The 8,029-nt window shown below is 38.3% G+C and overlaps 1 non-coding gene across 1 annotated transcript; it reads left to right on the forward strand.

The window, feature by feature from the left end:
- Positions 1-6,999: 6,999 nt before the first annotated feature.
- LOC141624276 (small nucleolar RNA R71) lies at positions 7,000-7,106 on the forward strand. The gene has a single exon (XR_012534083.1). It is a non-coding gene; the product is annotated as a small nucleolar RNA R71 (small nucleolar RNA).
- Positions 7,107-8,029: the final 923 nt, after the last annotated feature.

Below are 8,029 nucleotides of genomic sequence, written 5' to 3' on the forward strand. Positions count from 1 at the left end.
ATCTCTTTCCATAAGGTTAAGATTGAAACCTTTTCAAAATATGTATTTTGAAAGGATATGATGGGAACATATATGGTTTTATCTTAATAACTTGGCAAAGCAAAATATATTTCAATTCTTGAAATGTTTCGTTTGAGTAGTCAATTGCGAAACATGTGGAATTAAGTGGGAGTTGGAAATTATCATGTGAAAACATGGAATTTAGTGGGAGCAATCATCTTGTAAAAGTTTATAACTCATTACTCATTGAGAATGACGAGCTAATACTTTCTTTCAGAAAGAAGTATTTGAGTTTTCAATTCTGTATGAAAATAGACTATGATGAATCCAATCACATCATGAGATGTTGGATAGGTATTGAGACATACACATCGAATCAACGAGAAACGTAGGTTATTCATGTCAATGAAAATGGAATTGCCATTGGCAGTCATGGTCGTTCATTGAACCTAGGAATGGTTGATCACATGATTAAAAGTTACTAATGTTTCCGCCATTAGAATAATCATGGACATGTCCAATAATGAATCATATGCATAAGAGCATGATGATTCATTGGCAAGCCATAGAAGAATCGTCATGAATTCTCGAGGAGAACCGATGTGCGATTTAAGTGTTGGACAGAGCACTCTGTTATGTGACAAGAGGTGGCACATATTAAAGTTCGAACACGAGTAAGGATTTATGAAAATCCTAAGCTTTTCAAGCTAAAAGGAGAAATAAGAAGTTTGGATAGATACTTAGTTGAAGTAAGAAGTTGCTCAAAACTAATATCTCCTAATATGCTAAGACTTGTGAGAAGTGCTAGGCTAATCATCTTGACAATTGTTGCAAGACTCTACAAAACATATACCTAGTGCATTGTGAGTGGGTGGAGTACTTGACTAGTGCAAGTCAAATCATCCACCACAAAAATTCATTGGTTGGGTGATAAACAACCAGGAAGTTCCTTCAAGATAAAGAACCCAAGCCGAGGTTGGGAACCTATATGTGTACTTGGTAAGGTTCATGCTATGAGAGATAACATGAATGTAAAGTAAAATGTGATAAAAGAAGTTTGAACACATGGACAAATGGTATGTCAAAACTTCTATCACAATCAACAAGTGTTAATACACTTACGATATGCATCACAAGGTTGTATTACGATATTGACTACCCGAATGTGATGTCGACATTTGTCGTTTGAGTTATTATTAACTCACCTTATACTTTGTTGCATCCAAACGGGTTGTAGAGACAATTGAACCCCGTTAAAGTGAACACCGATTGGCATTGTATTCGCCCATAGTTACTTACATGAGGTGACGTCTCGAAGTGACTAGAATGTGATGCGATTGATGGCAAGTTCAAGTGCCATGGAGTCATATGAGAATGACTAGTCGATCACATAGGCAGACTGTTAGGAACACTTTGTCGGGCCTTATGACCGCTTATAGAGTTCTGGCAAATTCATATAGCCTGGTCGTGGCGAGGGCTACTATAGTATTCTAATGAGTCGATTCTTTTGACTAAAGACTGTTCGCCTAAGATGGCACAGTTTCAGATTAACTTTGATTTGTGTTACTACGACCTTCGTAAATGGGGTCAAATGGGCATATTTTGGGTTATGATGGCTGTGGCTAGTCGAGGGGAATGAGTGCGATAGGAATTGTCCACCCCTAGTCAGGGTTATAACAATATCTCAGGGCCACTCGAGGAGTAATGAACTGGAAATGCGTGGCCACGCTCGGAAGATATCTATGGTAGATAAATCCGGTCAATCAGTTATTCTCCAGATCGAGGAAACCACTCTCGATATGATCACTTGCAAGTACGACCTGAAAGACACCTTGCATTGAGTGGGAGATAGTAATAGGACAAGAGAATTGGTGACGCACACTTGTCGAGGACAAGTGGGAGATTGTTGGAATATGTGTCCTCCGACAATAATGTGATCACAACTGTCGATCATGATGATCACATGTTTAAATCTCATTTTAAAGGATACAATTGGGAAGTAATTTTTACTGTCAACTGGTCCAAACATATCGGTAATGATTGGCTGACTAGAGTTTGACATTACTGTCGTGCGACGGTGGTGATCAGTTGATCCCCTTAGGTCATACCTAAAGGGTAACACTCTTAATTGATTATTTAATTGATCGTATGACGATACGGGTTAATTAAATTACTTAAAATTGACGGACGATTTTGGAAGTGATATTTACGTGTCTTATTGTAATTTGATTAAATAAGATACGGTCTAAGTAATCGAATTGTTTTATTGCTTAGTTGAAATTACTGTTTAAGGAAACAATTACATTTGAATGAATAAATTATTATAAATACAAGATGTTGTTATTTATAATTGGTAAATTATTTTGGTACTAGTAATTATGAATTACTAAGTCAATTTTGTATATGACGTATTTTTATTAATGCGTTGATTTTTAATATGTTAAAAATTCATAACAATTTTACATGACATGTGACATGTGACAAATTGACAAATTGACAAAGATAAAATGGAATCCATTTTATCTCTAAATGACCGAAATTAGTGGGGTGATTTAGGAAATTATTATGTTAATTAAGTAAGTGGTAAACATAATCATATTTGCCTAAACCTAGCCATGCAAACCTAGTGCCTCTTGTGAAGTGCACCTTGCTCATGCATTGGCCCTAAAAACCTCCCCCTTCTACCCGGTTTTGAGAAGAGAAAAACCATGGGTTTTTCCTTCTAATTTTACCTAATATACACTACTTGAATATTAGTGTATTATTAATTCATTTCATACATCTAAAAATAAGAGTTTTTAGAGAGATAAATTCTTCCTCTTTCTCTCTTTCTCTTAACCAAAATATTAAGAGAACAAAAATAATTTTTGGTCAAATTTATTCAAAATTAATATTGTTCTAGTAATAATAATATTAATTTTATTAAGTAGTTACCTTGGGTATTAATCCTTGGGAGGGATTCTCTACTTGAATCCTTGTTCATCCATTTTAGGAAGCTCAAGAACAAGTGAGTAGGAGAACTCACTTGTGCCCAAATAATCCGAAATCTTCAATGTAAGATGATGATTTCTTCCTTATTTTTATTATTTTTTGCATGCATAAGATCAATGTTTAATTTTATGACTAAATTAAATCATCACATATATGAATATGTTAAGTAATGAGATATAGATTTCGAACAGATAGTATTCCCGATGACCTTGTACCACACTCTAATGCCCGGATGGTGGACTAATAGAGCGCGACTAGCATGATAGTTCTCAAATTTCCTCCCGGAAATCGCCTTCCAAAGAGGAGCGGGGTCATACTTTTCGGGATCCTTGTAATAACTAGGTGAATCACTAAGACCCAATGCGCCTACTCACATTGGCAAGGCGGAACTCGATGTTTTCTCTAGTCTCTACCTTAGTCACTTTCAAAGAACTCAAGAATTCTAAGGTAAGGGAGGGGTATGTCAATTCTCTTGTAGCAAACAATTTTCCCAACCCCATGGCTTCAAAGAAGGCTTTTGTTTGTTCAAGGACACCCAATTTGTTCAAGGCATCTTCACATATGAATTTGGTGGGTAGAAAGGATTTCCTAGCATACTTGGCAAATGTATCCCTATGGGAGTTAGAAATGAAAATTACCTCCGGATAGTTTGATAATTGAGCAATTTCCAGAGTTGTTGATGTTGTTGCTTCCAAGGGAGGAATTTGTTGTTGTTGAACTTCCAAGTTTGAACTAGCTACCACCATAGCCAATGAGGCTTTCTTTGCTTGAAGACATTGTTGTCTTGTTGAGAGTGCCTTTGCCTTAGGTGCCTTTGTTGATCCTTTTGTCCTTGCCATTGATGATTATACCAAGAAAAGAGTGAAAATCTTCAATTTCCAAATATACCCAAATCGATTTTAAGATGAAAGGCTTTGCCTTTATAATTCAAAAATCGACTCAAAGGTTGAAGATTTTGGTGCTTGGTTTGATTTTTGTTGGAAGAGGAGTGATTAATTGTTGTTAAAAGGAAGTTTGGATTTGATTTTGTTGAATTTGGTTGAGGAAATCTTGTTTTGGTGATGGAGGGGATGAGGGTTTTGAGTTTTTGGGGTTTATGGGTAGTGTTTTGAATGAATGAATGAAGAAATGAATGTGGGAGGGGTATTTAAAATACCCAGAAAATTTTAAACTGCAGGGGAAGACGGGCGTCTTTCCTTCGGGACGCTCGGATTCTCCTTGTTTTGGGTTCAGGATTCTCGCTTAAAGACGGGCGTCTTTCAGCAAAGACGCTCGGATTCTTTGATTGTAGGACGAGCGTCTTCTGCTGAAGACGGGCGGATTCATAGACAGCATGCTTTCTTATCTTTCACAGGCAAAAATACGGGCGTCTTCCTGCAAAGACGGGCGGATTTCTCAAGACGAGCGTCTTCTCTACCAGGACGCTCGGATTGTCAGACAGTCCCAAAATTTCAAATTCTCAGTTAAAATGGACTGGCGGATTTTGGCAAAGACGGGCGTCTTTCCTGAAGACGAGCGGATTCCCTTGAAGACGCTCGGATTCTCCCTGTTTTACCCGGATTCAGTTCCATCCGTGCACTTGCATATCCCTTGTCATTTTTCATTCTTCAAATCCCGTGTTCTTCATTGTAGGGGCACTACTAAGGCAATGAATAGCCTAGGCAATTGCTATCCCCACACTAAGCTAAAACACTACACATCAATAAAATCATTAGTCCCTCCCTCACTTCTCTAAAAAATGATAATTATCTTGATCAAAGCATAAAAATCCAAAAATGACAAAAAGTGCAATATAAGAATTAAAATGCAAGTTAGGGAGTTAGAAATATTTACAAACGGTGGTTTAGAGAGGACTCCACCAAACTCTCATCCTTAGTGAGATGTCATGGGGGCATGTCCAAGGTGTTGTTGATGTTGCTCAACACCTTGAAGAAGTAGTCAAAAGCTTGTTCATTATCATGATAAAGATCTTCAATAGACCTTTGCCCTTGTTGTGCTTCATGTCGGTCTTTATCGATAGCATTACCAATATAGGGATTGAAAATCCCTTCAAACTCATCGTGCCAAAGACCACAAACTTCATCTACTTGATCACTAAAGATCTCTTGAGTTGATAGAGACAACTCTCCCACTTTCTTGTCTTGGCCAATGAGGCCATCCTCTTCATTGCTTGACTTTGGTGAGCTTTTCAAGCTCTCTTTGTTACAATTCACTTGCTCTTTGAATGGACCATCATCAATTTTCTTCTTCCATTGGAATTCCGACTTCTTCCTATCATCCTTCCGGCTATAATGATCAACCATAAAACCTAGTTCATGCAAACGGGGAGCTCTCATGGTCTTGTCAAGATTGAAAGTTATGCTCTCATCTCCCACTTCTAGAGTGAGCTCTCCATGCTTCACATCAATCACCGCACCTGCGGTGTGTAAGAAAGGTCTTCCTAGAATGATTGGAATGTTGGAGTCTTCTTCCATGTCAACAATGACAAAGTCCACCGGGATGAAAAATTTCCCAACTCTTACGGGAACATCTTCCCATATCCCTAATGGTGTCTTCGTCGATCTATCAGCCATTTGGAGTGTGATATTGGTGCATCTAAGCTCTGCCATCCCTAACCTTTTACTCACCGAGTACGACATAACACTCACACTAGCCCCTAGATCACATAAGGCTTTGTTGATCGTGGTGTCGCCAATGGTACACGGTATTGAGAAGCTTCCCGGATATTTGAGTTTTGTAGGTGAACTCCCTTGAAGTATTGCACTACTCGCCTTAGTGAAGGCGATAGTCTCAAGCTTCCGGATCGACTTCTTCTTTGTGAGGATGTCTTTCATGTATTTTGCATAGGCCGACACGTGATTGATTAATTTCGTGAAAGGAATCGAGACTTCCAAATTCTTCACAATTTCCATAAATTTTCCAAGTTGGTCATCAAATTTGGGCTTGGCTTGACGACTTGGAAAAGGAAGTCTAATCACAATGGGCTCCTTCTCCTTGACCTTGTCTTCATTTTTCTTTGAAATTTCTTCTTTTGATGGTTCTCCATCCTTGGAGTTTTGCACAATTTCTTCTTTGTCACTAGCTTCCACAACTTCATCCTCAACTTGCTTCTTCGGTGCTTTATACCTTGTACCACTCCTCAAGTGAATGGCACTAACCGTTTCATGTCTTGGGGGATTACTTTGAGGTGGTAATTGCCCCTTTTGTCTTTGTGAGCTTGAAGATGCTAGTTGACTCAATTGGGTTTCCAACATTTTTGTGTGAGCTAGGATGTTGTTGATGGTGATTTCCTTTGCTTGACTATCTTTTTGCATTTGAGTGAAAAACTCTTGTTGATTCTTTTGCATTTGGAGGACCGCTTTTTGAACATCAAAGTCTTGGTCATTTTGTTGATTGTATGGAGTTTGATTTTGGTAACCTTGGTTTTGGTTGTAAAAAGGTCTTTGATTTTGGTTTCTCATGGGAGGTAGGGTGTATGTTGGTTGAGGGTTTTGAACATTTTGGCTTTTGTATCAGAGATTTGGATGGAATTTGGTGTTTTTATTGAAATAGTTTGAATAAGGGGTGCCACTCTTGTATGCTTGGAAAACATTCACTTGTTCATTTGTTCCCCTACATTCACTTTGGTCATGTCCCAAAGTTCCACAATTCTCACATATCCCACTTGGGATTGATGAAGATTCCGTCATGGCATTAACATGATGCTTTGGTGATTTTGAGGCTTCTTCAAGTCTAGCCATAGCTTTTTCAAACTTCAAATTGATGGTATCAATGTGAGCACTAAGTTGAGCACCCAATTGAGTAATGGAGTCCACTTCATGCTTTCCTCCTCTAGTAGCCTTGCGAGGTCTACTATATTGTGAGTTATGGACCGCCATTTCCTCAATTTTGTTCCAAGTTTGATTGTCATCAACTTCGGTGAACATTCCATTTGATCCCATGTTGAGAATGTTCCTTGAATCTTCATAAAGACCGTTCCAAAATTGTTGTACCAAGAACCACTCGCTAAGTCCATGATGAGGACATGAGCGACAAATTCCCTTGAATCGCTCCCAAGATTCATACAAAGATTCTTCATCTCTTTGCTTAAAGCCCGTAATTTAAGCTCTTAGCATGTTAGTCTTTTCCGGTGGATAGAACTTTTTGTAGAAAGCTAGAGCCAACCTTTTCCAAGAATAAATTCCAAGAGTAGCCTTATCAAGGCCTTTCAACCATTGTTTTGCGGTGCTAATTAGAGAAAAAGGAAATAAGACCCATCGAATTTGGTCTTGAGTTACACCGGTTTGAGAAATCGCATCACAATAGTCACAAAAAGTCTCCAAATGAGAATGAGGGTCTTCACTAGGCATCCCCCCAAATTGGCTTCTTTCGACTAATTTGATAAATGCGGATTTGGCAATAAAATTTCCGGTTAAATGTTGTGGTGTGGGAGTACCATTGGGTAGGTTCTCCTCGGTAGGTACGGAATATGATGAAAACTTAGGCATTGTGGGTTAATTTTGTGTTGGATTTTGTGTTGGGTTCTCCTCACCTTCTCTTGCAAAAGGGTTGATGAACTCAATAGTATTTGGTTGAATATCTACAACCTCACCAATACCTCTCAAAGTTCTCCTAGCAAGTCTTCTATTGGTTGTCAAAGTCCTTTCAATTTCGTGATTAAAGGGTAACAAGTTACCTTGTGATCTTCTAGACATGCAAAATAAGAAAATCTAAATCAAGTTAACAATATAAGAAAATCTAAATCAAGTTAACACCGTCCCCGACAATGGCACCATTTTTGGTCGTGATCCCTCGTGGGGTTTAGTTTTCAGTACTTTTCGTTAGGAGCACCTAGACCAAAACACAATTTATAACTTCACCAACAACTCTACAATTAGTAAAGAGGCAAGTAAAGGTCGGATCCAAGGGACAGGAATTGAGATGAGATTTCTATTGCAACTAGTGGTGTCTAAGGGTGTCACAATTGGGGTTTGAAGTAGAAGATCACTAAACTAAATAGCAATGAAAGTAAACAAGCAAGATGAATAAAAAGGGGTGT

The sequence above is a fragment of the Silene latifolia genome, chromosome X (assembly GCF_048544455.1).
Source record: "Silene latifolia isolate original U9 population chromosome X, ASM4854445v1, whole genome shotgun sequence".
Classification (NCBI taxonomy): domain Eukaryota; kingdom Viridiplantae; phylum Streptophyta; class Magnoliopsida; order Caryophyllales; family Caryophyllaceae; genus Silene; species Silene latifolia.